This window comes from Mercurialis annua, linkage group LG6, assembly GCF_937616625.2.
Source record: "Mercurialis annua linkage group LG6, ddMerAnnu1.2, whole genome shotgun sequence".
Classification (NCBI taxonomy): domain Eukaryota; kingdom Viridiplantae; phylum Streptophyta; class Magnoliopsida; order Malpighiales; family Euphorbiaceae; genus Mercurialis; species Mercurialis annua.
Genome location: NC_065575.1, coordinates 8245947 through 8259494, shown reverse-complemented (window position 1 = coordinate 8259494; position 13548 = coordinate 8245947). Strand labels below are relative to the sequence as shown.

General features: G+C 28.8%; 1 long non-coding RNA gene across 1 annotated transcript; it reads left to right on the top strand.

The window, feature by feature from the left end:
- The first annotated feature begins 12990 nt into the window (after positions 1-12990).
- Positions 12991-13548, top strand: LOC126653792 (uncharacterized). Its single transcript, XR_007632320.2, has 2 exons — positions 12991-13167; positions 13314-13548. It is a non-coding gene; the product is annotated as an uncharacterized LOC126653792 (long non-coding RNA).

Genomic DNA, 13548 nt, shown 5'->3' with positions numbered 1-13548 from the left:
AAACATGTTGAGTTCCTGGACATCAACTAGAAGACAACATATATATGTGATTGAAAACAGAAATTACATTGCAGATTAAATAATAATGAACATGAAATTATAAGCAGTGCATAATTTAAAGCTGAAATGAAATCAACCAGTGTACTACTAAATTGCAAATATCTGGTCAAATTACTTTTCCTGATGCTTTCTTCTCATTAACAGGACCGGAATACACTGTTGATTCCATCGGCATTGATGAAACAGAAGCAGTTTGATAATCATTACGTTCTCGCTTGCCATTTGGATCAACATAAGTAACATTTAGCTTAGGAGAAATGGAATCAAAACTGAATTCTGGAACCATATCTGGTTGCATATTTGTTACCATTGTTGTTCTAGCAGCCATTTGCAGTCTTCTTGTCAAAGGAAGTGGAGTGTGAGGATTACTAAGTTCGTAATTCTTAACTCCAATTTCAGTTGCACGAAGAAAATCACCCCACTGATCTGGCGAAGCCGTTTTTGTTTTCGTATCTAAGAAATATTGATGGCATCCAGATTTTTCGTGTCCGATAATACCACAATAAAAGCAGAAAATACTGAGGCTCTCATATTGATAATTAATATTATAGATAATCTCAGTACCTCTTGTCAAAGTTATAACTGTGGGTAGCGGTCGAGAGATATCCAAGTTGATCCTCACCTTAACAACTTTGGCGTCCCGTATGTTATAGATGTCACATGCTAGGACGCCTCCTATTGTATTTCCAATCTTAGTTCCCATGTGTTTACTCACCATAGGATCAGGAATACCGCGTAATTGAATCCAGAAAGGAGCAAATTGAAAATCTACCGATTTGTAGATATAACCAATTTTCCACTGACGGAGTAATACTAAGAATTTTTCGTATAACCATGGGGCTCCATTCAATATCTTGAACATTTGAAACTCATCATGGAAAAAGACTTGTAAAAGACCGTTGGAGTACATAGAAACCATTACCCCATGCTGTTGTCATTGCTGATTGAAAAATGTGCAATTTGATTTGTTTGTCTGTAACAACTCGACAAAGTAGCGAAAGATGATTCACATCGGTTGTTACCAAGACATCGTCAGCAGATTGTGAATTAGAGATAGGTGATAGTGAAGAACTTGGCATGGTTAAAAGAAATTAAGAGCAGAATGTCATTGCCAGAAAATGTATAATCTTCATCCTTTTATAGGAGAAGTGCTATTAAAGTGCTACGTGATCACGCCAATTTTGAAAATTAAAATATCAAAACCATAATGTAATTCATTATCTCCGGAATCCTCGCATAGCAGTTATCTTATACTTTCTGTGTCTATATCATGCGGGTAATTGATCCTAAAGATCACTGAACTTTCGAATTCAATAATTATAAAATCAATACTACATAGATATTAATCTTAGGTATTTTCTGGCTAGCGGTTTTCAAATCAGTCACTAAACTATTTATGTAGTATTGATATTAATCTTAGGTATTTTCCGGCCAAAAATACTTAGGTGGCAGCCGGAATTAATTTTTTCTAACCTGAAAATTTGCTATATATGCATCATTTGGTCCAAAAAATCATTTTCAAAGTGAAATTATGTATGTATGATAAATTTTCAAAGTAAAACTTGAAAAATCCGGTTGTCAGATGTCAACTTCCGGCTGCCACCTAAGCATTTTTGGCCTGAAATATCAAAATGAAAAAAAATGAAAGTTCAATTATCGAAATGAAATAAAAATAGTTTAGTGACTGATTTGAAAAAATTCGAAAGTATAAAATCAATACTACATAAATATTAATCATCAACATGTAAATAAAACCGCTAGCCAGTCCTTCTTCGGTTCAAGGTGGAACGTAACCGAAGAGCAAAATCGAATCTAAATTGTAGGCTAGCATAGAAGCGAACCGTCTTTTAGTTGAACATAGAAAAGGGAGAGAATAAGCTGTGTAAAAGAAATGGAGGTAGAACACTCGAAAAGCCTTATTTCTAATCCAATGGCTACCTGTAAAAAAAATCCAATGGCTACTAAAATCTTAAAGTCTATGGTTATTGATTAAATGGAATTTTAAAATCTTAAGGCTAATACTGATTTATGTTTTGAAAGAAATTATATATAACTGGCCTTTATTTTAATTGTTAACCCAACTAAAAAACATATGAATCTAATTTACATATAAATATTTGTTTATCTAAACTTGTCCCTTTTTTACATGCCATAAAAATATTTGTTTATCAAAAGATTTATATTCTCTACTTTTGATCCGAAACTCCGAATAGTTAATACCAAATAAATAATCATCATTTTTAATCGAGTGATGAATTAGGGATTTCGATTTGCCATTTTTATTTACAAATATAAAGTTCGAACTATGCGGACTTTGATCCCGTTCATCGGGTACGTAAGCCTCTCGAACAACAAATACCGAGATCAAATTCACCTATCTAAATAGTCATCTTTGAGATTTCTCGTTTCGCACTCTATATACATGGGGTTAAGGTATGTACGTGTCGAAATTAAATCTCAAAGTCAAATAAATAATCTTAATATTTCTATTAAATTTCACTTTTCAAATACATTTCAACTTATCCAATTTCCTTTTCTTTTAAACTATATTCGAACTACGCGGACTTTGATTCCATTTATTGGGTACGTAGGCCTCTCGGTGCGTCGAACCCCGAGATCAAGTTCACCAATCAAAATCTTTATCGCTCTTACTTTTGTTTTAATCACTATAAAATTTCGAACTACGTAGACTTTGATTCCGGCATACCGGATAGGTAGGCATCGAAATTTGATTTTCGACTCAAGTCTAACCCTTAATTAATTTTTATTCTTTTTATAAAAATATTTGAGTAATATTTGGAGTTAAAATATTATTCAATCTATTTTTTAAAATTTAAAATAAAGATATTTATTTATTTTTGATACGGTTAAATAATATTTCGATGTTAGAATATTATTTAATTTATCTCAAATCTACAATCTTTTACTTTATGTGTCGGCATTACTACTGACATCCCCTTTAACACCTTTTTTTATTTGTATTCGAACTACGCGAATTTTGATCCCATTTATTGGGTACGTAGGCCTCTCAGAACAACAAATTCCGAGATCAAGTTCACTTTTATCAAATCCTTATCTATTTTCCAAAATTCTTATTCCTCATTTCCAAACTCTCATTCCTTTATCAAATTTAAAAAACGAACTACGTGGGTTTTGATTTCCGCTTGACGGATACGTAGGCGTCTCGGGCGAGACTCAAATCCAAAATCTTTTAAAATTATTTTTTCTTTTCTCTTAAAATATTTTTTCAATTCGAATTACGTGTACTTTGATCCCTGAATTCGGAAATGTAGGCATCAAAATTTAAAAACGTTCGATTCAAATCTCTCCATTATTTTATTTTTTCTTATTTTATTTAAACATCACTTAAAATAATAACGATTCGGTGTTAGAGCGTTATTATTAAAAATAAATATTAATTCTTTACAATTTCATATATTTAAGCCAAAATCCATAAAAAATGTTAAGTAATTTTTACAATGGTGACACACTATTAAATTAAACACAAAGCATCTAAAGGACCAGTTTATCTGGGCGGGATAGGGTGATATAATTTCTTCCCTTTATGTAACCAACCCCGAACCCACTAATAGACCAGTACCATAAGTGGACCAATCCCACTCATTAGATTGGTGGCGACTCCCAAAAACCCAACAATGTCAAACACGGGAAGTCAGCCAAGTCGCACAAAGTCTTGAAATAATTCAAAACGCCTGGATGCGACCGAGACCGGACGGCACGGTGTGACAACTAGCGAAACAAATCCCAATGTTTCACTTTTTTTAGCGATTTAAGCTTAACGTTTAAAACTTTAGAAAACGAATACTAACTTTTTCATTTTTTGCAAATTGTAGCCCAATTTTTAATTCCAGCCATTTTATCATATTTTTTAGGCTACCAGTTGCAAAAATGCAAAACGTTGAGATTTTATTTTCAAAATTTTAAAACGTTGAGATTTAATATACCAATAATATGGCTGCCACATAAGCAAATAATGGCCGAAAAACGACTTAAACTAGAATTTACAAAAATTGAAAAGGTTAGAATTTGTTTCGTAAAGTTTTAAATATTAGGCTTAAATCGCAAAAAAGTGAAACGTTAGGATTTGTTTGCCAATACCCCTATTTTAAATAAAGTACTAAAATTTAAAATTGTGCGTCAAATATGAAAGACGTATTGAACTCCAAATGAATTAATTTCTTTTTAAAAAGGTCGAATTTACAAAAACAAATCCGAGCCTTTGCGTGTGTTTGTAGTTTAAACTAATTTTTTTAATGTTTATAATATTATCCCAATTTTATTTTTTCGTTACAATTATATGTAATTTTTTTTCGTATGAATTTAACTGTCCCAATTTTGGTATTAAATTTATATACTAAATCCACACTTTTAGAATTTTAATATTTAACTTTTTATCTTAAAAAATAAAAAATAACATTAAAATTTAATTCTATATTTTTTTAGCTTTCCATGGTTGAAGGCAAAAAAAACATTCGAAGCTAAAAATGATCAAAAAAGTAAATATATATTGTACTGAGATGAAAGAATAAAAATAGCTTAAATTCATACGAATCAAATTGGGATAGTATGACAACATTACCAGTTTTGGTTTAAATTGCAATACTCACAAAGGTTTGGATTTTTTTATAATTAGACCCTTTAAATAAATGATACAATTAAAACTGAAAATTAAAAAATTGGATAAAACTGAAAAATTTTAAAAAAATAAATATAAAAAAATAAAAATATATATATTTTTAAATAATTAAATCTGTTTTTTTTAATTGATAATGTTTTGTGAGTTGTACAATAATGTTGATAATATTTGGACAGAACCGGCGAGTTTATAAGGTTAAAGTTTAATTAAAAAGAGACTAAGAAATGGATGACTTTTAAAACATTTTACCTTATTTTTTTGTAGTTTTAAAAACAAGTAAAACATTTACTATGCTGTGATAATTGCATAAATAATGGCGAATAAAGCCAACTTTCTTCTTTCAAAGTTGACAGACAAGTTAACGCCCTCAAACTTCACTTTGCATCTATAAGGTTCCAAATTGAAAAAGAAAAAATCAAAGGGCTAAATCAGGGTTGAATACTTGATAGGTTATTGAACTATTAATTTATTTTAAAAAGATACTGATCTTTAATTTATTTTAAAAAAATTACTGAACTTTCAATTTATTTCAAAAAAGATACCAAATTTTAATTTATTTCAAAAAAATTGATGAACTTTCAATTTATTTCAAAAAAGATATTGAACTTTCATTTATTTTTAAAAAGTTATCAAATATTAATTTTTTTATCAATGAAGTGTTTTTTAATTAAAATGAGAATTTCTACACGTATAGTTCATGTGGCAAATAATTATTTTAAAATTGTACCGTGTGATTCGGATGATTAAAAAGTTAACTTTTGGTGATTTTTTTTAAAATAAAAAATATTGGACATCCTTTTTGTAATAAATTGATAGTCTGATATTCTTTTTGAAATAAATTAAATTATAACAAATAAATAGCTTAGTAAATTTTTTAAAATAAATCAAGGTTCAGTAACTTTTTTAAAATAAATTAATAATTAAGTAACCTACAAAATATTTAGCCTGGCTAAATCATATGTGGCAGCTAGGTATGAATAGCGGTTGGTTTGATTATCAAACCGCTCTCTTACCACATAACCAAAAATATTAATTTCGTTTGATTAAATCGATTGGTTAATAGTTAGTCTGCATATTTTCAATAAAAGAAGGATAAATTACTAAAACTCGTATTTTAATGAACTACACTAATTCACTCTCTGATTTTTGTAAATCTATTACCACTCGTGTTTAAATATATTATACTATTATACCCACTTGATAACTTTTTCATTAACCAACTCTGTCAAAGGGTTAGATTTGACCCTTAAACTTATTTTATCCAGTTTCATCCGAAATTATTGAAAAAAATTATAACTAATTATTTCTTTGTTTTCTAAAATAACAATAAAATTAATTAAAATATGGTGTAACATTTTAATAAAAATTTATTTAAAAATTTTATTAAAAATTTTAAAAATAAATAAATAACATTTCAAAGACTAAATTATTAAAATGCGAATTTTTATAAATTTTATTGAACATGAATATATTGGATTAATTTTAAATTCATAATTCATCATATTATAATGATTTTCATATATCGATATAATTAATAAGTAATCTTTACAAAAGAAAAGCTAATATTTTCAATTTCAATGTAGTTAGTTAAATTACTTATTGATTGAAATGTTATATAATGTTTTTAGACTTTTTTTATGAATATATAAGTATATATTTATTGAAATTTTAAAAAATATTTTTATTACTTTTTTATCTGATTTATTATTATTTCAAAAAATAAATAATTAATTAATTTTTTAAAATAAAATTAATAATTTTCGGATAAAATTGGACAAAAAATAAATTTAAGGGTCAAATCTACCCTTTGTCTGACTAGACTAATGGAAAAATTATCAAATTAGTGTAATAGTATAACATTTTTAAATATAAAAAGTATTATATTTTATTTATAAAAATCAGAAGGTTAGTTAGGGTATTTCACTAAAGCACAAAGTGATCTAGTAATTTACCCATAAAAGAATCCTGCCTCGCTAAAGGGGCAAGGCTACTAGAATGTAACGTGTGGTGGAGTAAAATTGGTAAAATGCAGTCCTTTTGTATCAATAAAACTGACATATCATATTTTAATTAATGACTTCTATTATTGATTTTTTTTTATTGAAAAGGTTTTTAAGGAGATTTAACATATGTGTACATATTTTATTATTGGTAAAGAGAACGCTGTTGAGAAAAATTGAATTTACAATCTTAACAGATTTCTGTTTAATATTTATACCATTTGATAGTTCAGTGGCGAGATTTAATATAATTTAAAAAATTTAAAAAATATATGCATTATTGATTTAGTTTTCTAAAATAATACTCCCTCCGCCCCGTTTAAGAAGTTCCATATTTTATTTTGGGATATTCCATTTAAAAAGTCTCATTACTATTTTTAGAATACTTTTCCATTGAATACCCCATTTTACCCTTATTTTAGTTATCTTAAAAGAGTTTTATGGAAAATTCCACTATCATTAATAGGGGCAAAACATGAAAAAACATGAAAAGACAAGAATAATTAAAGATTGAGATTCCCTCAATTTCATTTTGAACTTGAGGGGGTCATGTTCACGATCTACACCGTTCATTTTTACAATGAACGGTGTAAATCAAAAAAGCACAATTTTAATTAAATTAATCTATACCGTTCATTTTACAATGAACGGTGTAAATCGTGAACATGACTTTCTCAAGTTCATTTAAACTTGAGAGAATCCCAATCCAATAATTAATGTTTTCTTAATCTGTATGTAAAGTCAAATGGGACTTCTAAAGTGGGACGGAGGGAGTACATGTAAAAAAACCATTTCAATTAAGTTAGAAAGCATATACTTCAAAGGAAATTAAGGTAAATTTTCTTAAAACAAAAAAGAAAAGAAAAGTAGGATTAGGCATCAATATATATCAACAAGAGCAGTGAAGACTAGTAAAGAAAAATAAAGCAAACAAATAGTAGATTAAAAAACCAGTTGGCTGTTAACTATTGTTAACGCACTGCAACAAAACAGAACGGGGACCGTTCTGCAGGGGCACTGCCGTTACATGAAAAGCCCCCTATAATTTACTCCTTCCGTCTCAATAGAGTTGTCCACTTTATTTTTATCACACAGTTAAAAAAAACAATTATTTTTTATGGGTTTTGTAAATTTTTTCTTATTTTTCTTGTCATATCCTTATTTAATATAAGGTCCACTTACGATTTACTTTCAATTTACTAATTATTGGATTTTAAATAGGGGTAATATAGAAAAGTTGAGTGTAAAAATTGTTACTTTTTGAAAGTGGACAAGAGTTTTGACACAAAAAAGTTTTTCAAAGTGGACAACTCTATTGAGACGGAAGGAGTATCATTTAAAACTTAAACCGTTCTGCAATGGTTGTATTTGTATTCGCCCTTATTGTTTGTGTATTATAGGGGTGGTTTTATAAATTTAGGGGCGATTTTAAATACGATGCAACTCTAACGAGCCAAAATTTTATTTTCTCCCCTCGTCTTTTCGCTTCTCAACTCGTGACCTAATTCTCTCTCATTCAACTTCTCTTCATCCTCTCGTATTTCACTTCTCACTGAACCGAAGGTAACATTGCTCTCTCGTAGGAACCGAAGGTAACATTGTTCTCTAGAACTCTAACAGCGAATCTCGTATTCCACTTCAAATTAGGGGTTTGCCGTTTTATTACTTCAAGTTAAGGTTTCGGCGAAGATCGTATACCTTACGACTTATCTCAAATCCATGATGTGTTTAATTCAATTGGTCCTTACCAAGTACTTTGATTTAAAAATTTGATAGGCCAATGGTTCCATTTATTATAATATTAATCTCGAATGGACCTACTTGAGACAGCTCCGAGACTAGTAGCGACAAGGACGTCACAAATTTAAGGGGGAAGTGAATATAACATTTCATAAGTGTGAGGACGGTTTAAGTGGCTTACAACTCTTAAAATTCAACTATCAAATTAACTTGAGTTAGCCATTTTAGACTCGTAATTTAAACCTAACAATTAATTTGGGCCAAGGAAATCTAGAATGTTACATCGGATTTGAATATTTTTCATATAAGAGTACAGATAATATAATTATTTCAACAATTTAATTAATCTTTTCAAAAAATATTTGATAATATTGAAATTAATCAGTCAGTTGGATCTATGAATGATGACTGATGTACAAATTTTACCTAACAATAATATCTCATAAAATTGCCTTTTAACCTAACGCAATGATTCATGACCCAAAAGAAACTTCATTTGCAAATTGCATGCATTACTTGCCTTGTTAACTACTTTTACTTGTCCGAGTTAATACAAAACTCAACTACATTTTTCTTATAAAGTTGGACTACATCACATTTATATACTCATAATATATAACTTCTATCATAAGAACATGTGAACATTTCAGAAATCTCTATAGTGATATCTCTTTTCTATTTCTATGGAGTTGCGTAGCAGAAGAAGAAGAAGATATCAGAGGCTGATCAAGCTGAAGAACAGTGACAATGTAGCGGTAAAACCGACATGGAAATTAAGAGTGGTAAAGCTGAAACTGATGAGAGTCAGACCAAGAAATATTATTACTCCACCGATCAAGATTATGACAAGATTTAGAGATAGTTATGTTCAGATGATGCTTTGTTTTGCAGGACATTTAGCTCAGTTGAATGCTGGTAATGTCTTTTTGTTTAGGAAAATTCCTAAGTTTTGTCAATTTTCATATTTAAAACAGGCAGCTTTCTAGTTAAGCTTTCAGATTGTGATCAATAAAATAGATGTGTTAGCAGTGGTGCTGCTGTTTAATTTGTTTCTTTATTTTAACTTTTTTTAGAAATAGATCACTATATTAACTATTAAGCTTCAACTAGTATGAAATCGATTCCAATATTTGCTTTTATCAAATTTTAACTTAACTCTACATGCAAAAGAAAAAATTACACCTATAACTCCATTTTTGTGATCTTAGTATTAGTGAATCATGATTTTTTTTTACTAGAATTTCTCATTTTTTAAAATCGCTTTACAAGTCTACCAATTTTTTTTTTATTACCCCACTTAGAAGTTAGAGTAAACGTGAAGTTGATTTGGCTGGTTTGTTGTCGGACCATTGTGATCGGACCGCTAGAGGTCGGTGGCCATTCATTATTAAAAAATTCGTTATATTCATGTGCATCTAAAAAGTATACATTTGTTTTTGGGATTTTTAGGCAAATACCTTTAAAATACCTAAATATTCTCCTCAATACCTTTTGACCATAATTAGTTAAAATTTACGGTTTGACCAAGTATTTTTATAAAAGTACTTTTTTTATTTGCAAAAATACGTTTTCAGTTTACTAACGGTTTACCAAAAATCTGTTCAGTATAAGTTCATTAACAGTTTACAAACAGTCTGCTATAAGTTCACACAGTTTATTAATGGTCTATATTAGTTTTCTTAAAAATCAAATTACTATTTTTTATTTTTAAATTATAGAATGTTAAAATGAATTATTACTTAATTTATTAAAATTATAGGTGTACTATTAGTAAACCATTGGTTAACCAAACAACAAAAACATTAAAGATACACAAGTGAAAAAAAATTACATAAAAAATCGAGAGCATCATAAAACAATAACTATAAATTTACCAACGGTTAACTCAAGATTTACTAATGGTATTACTAAAATTAAATTTATTGGTATACTATTGGTAAACCAACAACGACATCATTACATTAATAAATTATAAAATAAAATCACAAAACATAACTTCTCGAGTATTATAGGCTGTGATCATCTTGTGGAGAACATTGATAATCATATGAGAATAATCTTCCTCAAAACCTCAATCCTAATCCGATAACAGTAGCCAACAATAATCCCAAAAGTAATCCTACCTGCATTTTATATTCATCCCCAATTTTTAAGTGCAAAATGATTCAGAAGTGATTTTAATTTTCTGGGACAAAATCATCAAGAACATGCTCTGCAATTTCAACATTTAAGCACAACTCCTTATCTTTCACCGATCAACAAATCCAGTACCGTCGTAGCCGCCTTCACCACCGATCGACAAAACCAGTGCCGCCGTAGCCGCCTTCACCACCGATTGACAAACTCATCGTCGTTGTAGCCATCTCCACCACCGGTTGACAAAACAATCACCGCTATTATAGCGATTGTTGACGGAGAGAGCGACTCAGCTCGATAAAACAATTCCATATTTGATCGGAGAAGAATCTGTATTTTTCAATATACTCAACGGTAGAATTATAAAAGAAAATTGTAAAAAAGAAAGGAAGAAGAAGACTGATGTACTTTTGCAATGAGACACGCGTGATCGTAATAATGAAATTATTGTGGTGTTTAGCCGTGCTCCGTGTGATTTTCTCTTTTTCTTTTATAACGCCACTTAGAAATTAGAGTAAATGTGAGGTTGGTTAGGCCGGTTTGTTATCAGACCATTAGGATCGGCCCATCGACGGTTGGTGGCCGAACCAACAATGGTCGGATTTTTAAAAGTTCAATAAAACAACATTTTGTTCACCATGGATTTAAACCCTTAACCCCTTTCAAAATGACTATGAATGCATGAATAAGATTAACATTTTCAAAATCAGACTAGATTAATTAGAAACCGATCACATATCCGATCCAATTAGATATGAAAGTCGAAGATTCGGAATATGGCCAGAACTTGATTTTTGATCAAAATCGAAAAAATCTGGTAAAGAGTATAAAAATTTCGTCAAAAAAATATTTGTGTGGTCCCTTCACACATGTCTACATCCCTTGCTCATTATTTTTTTGTCTCCATAACACTATTTTTCTTTCTCTCTCTTGCATATAAAAATGGTTTTACACTATTTTTTCTCTCTCATATATAACATACTATTTTTCTCTCTCTAACACACATTAATTAGTCAAATTTTAATGTAAACTGAATGGAAATAACCAAACTTATATAACATATTGAACTATTTTACATATTAGCAATGGAAAAATCATCAAGGTGGGGCAGATGCTATATTCCGGTTCTAAAATATCTGAAACTGATGATAATTGAATAGTTATTTTTAAAATTATTAAATAATTTTAAAAATCGAGTTAAACAACATGCCGTTTATTCAAAAAATTATATTGTTCGCTTAAAAAAATTAACTGAATAATTTTGACCAAATTTTTACTTGGTCTCATCTGTACAAATATTTGGTTCCGCTAAAAATAATGTTCTCTATATAGTTTAAAAAAATTCATGCGTATATATGCAACAAAAGAAATTGCCGAAACATTTCGCAGAAGCACCATTCATGTCGTATTCTTTGAAAATGTCTATACTAAAAAAATCCACTTAATTTCCTTCGTGAAACACAAGCATTAGACTTGTTCTTCTTAATTGAAAGATTATTTATTATTCAAAGAAAAACATTTTCGACTTACAAATTTATTCAAAGTATGTAAATTTATTTTAATTTATAAATTTATTTAATTTTTGCAAAATTAATTTAATTGTGTCACATGATATTTCAAGCTGGCATAAAATATTAAATTACAATTTACCACAACCACCTAGTATCTCAATCAGTATGGTCTAATGGTTATAAAAAGCAAACATTTTTCAAATTTATTCAAAAAAAATAAAGCTAATAGATATATCTTAGTTTGATAAATTTGCTGAAAAAAATTATTCTGTATAATTAATTTAATTATGTACATATACAAAGTATTCATTTGCTTGTTCGAAAAAAAAGTATTATTTGTTTATTTTTCAACTTCAAACTTGATTATTATTTTCTTCCGCCACTGAAAAATAGAAAAGTTCACTGTTGTTTCTAATTTTTATTTTATTTTGAATTAATAGTTCGATCTGGTAGTTTTGTAAAATAAATTTTGTTACCAAAAGAGTTAGTATAAAACTTCAACTGAAATTATTAAACTGATGGTGCAAAATTCGATAAATATCAGCAAAATTTTAATATTCAGATAGATTTGTACGTAAATTTTATCTATGAATATATTTATAACAAGTTGAAATATTTTCACTTTTTGAACCATTAAACTTTTAAAATTACGCCAGCATGGAATGACACGTAGACACAATTAAATTGATTTTGAAAAATTAGATTGATTTGCATCGAATAATCCAAAATTATAATTATGCTTGACTGATATTGATTTTACTTCTATTTACATATCTGTTTCTAGTGCAAAGTATAAGTACAATCAAAATTAAAATGAAATAATAATTAACTAAAAACTTAGCTTTCTTATTTAATTTTTAATTAATTGTAGAACTTTGACAAATATGCTAAAGCTTTCTTTTGTTAAATAAGGAATTATTTATCAAATTAATCACTAGTATATATATATGATGAACTTATGGATGTAGATTTAAATCTAAGAAAAAAATGGCCAAATTCATCTACTGTATCATTCTACTCATTTTGATGATTTCTTCCACCTTTCTATTGCCGGTTGATGCAGGTTTGTATAAATTCATCATAAACTCAATAGTTATATGGTGAAAAATATTTGCATAGATAAGAATATCAATAGCTAAGTCTAATTATCGAGCTTAATTAAATTGATTACGTTGATATAAAGTTAATTATTTGATAAAAACCTTGTAGATGCATATTGGAGTCCCAGAAAGCTGCAGGAAAAGCCACCGTTGCCAGGCCCTGCGGCTCCTCCTCCAGGTGCTCCGCCGCCTCAAATGTTAGAGCAGCCCACCTCCTTTATGGCCCCCGGTTAAACGTTATTTTTTGTTGACAGTAATTCTGGATGATTATGATATTCAATCTTGTTTTATCTAATTTTTTATTTCAAATTTTAATTATATTTATATATTGGTATGTTATATCA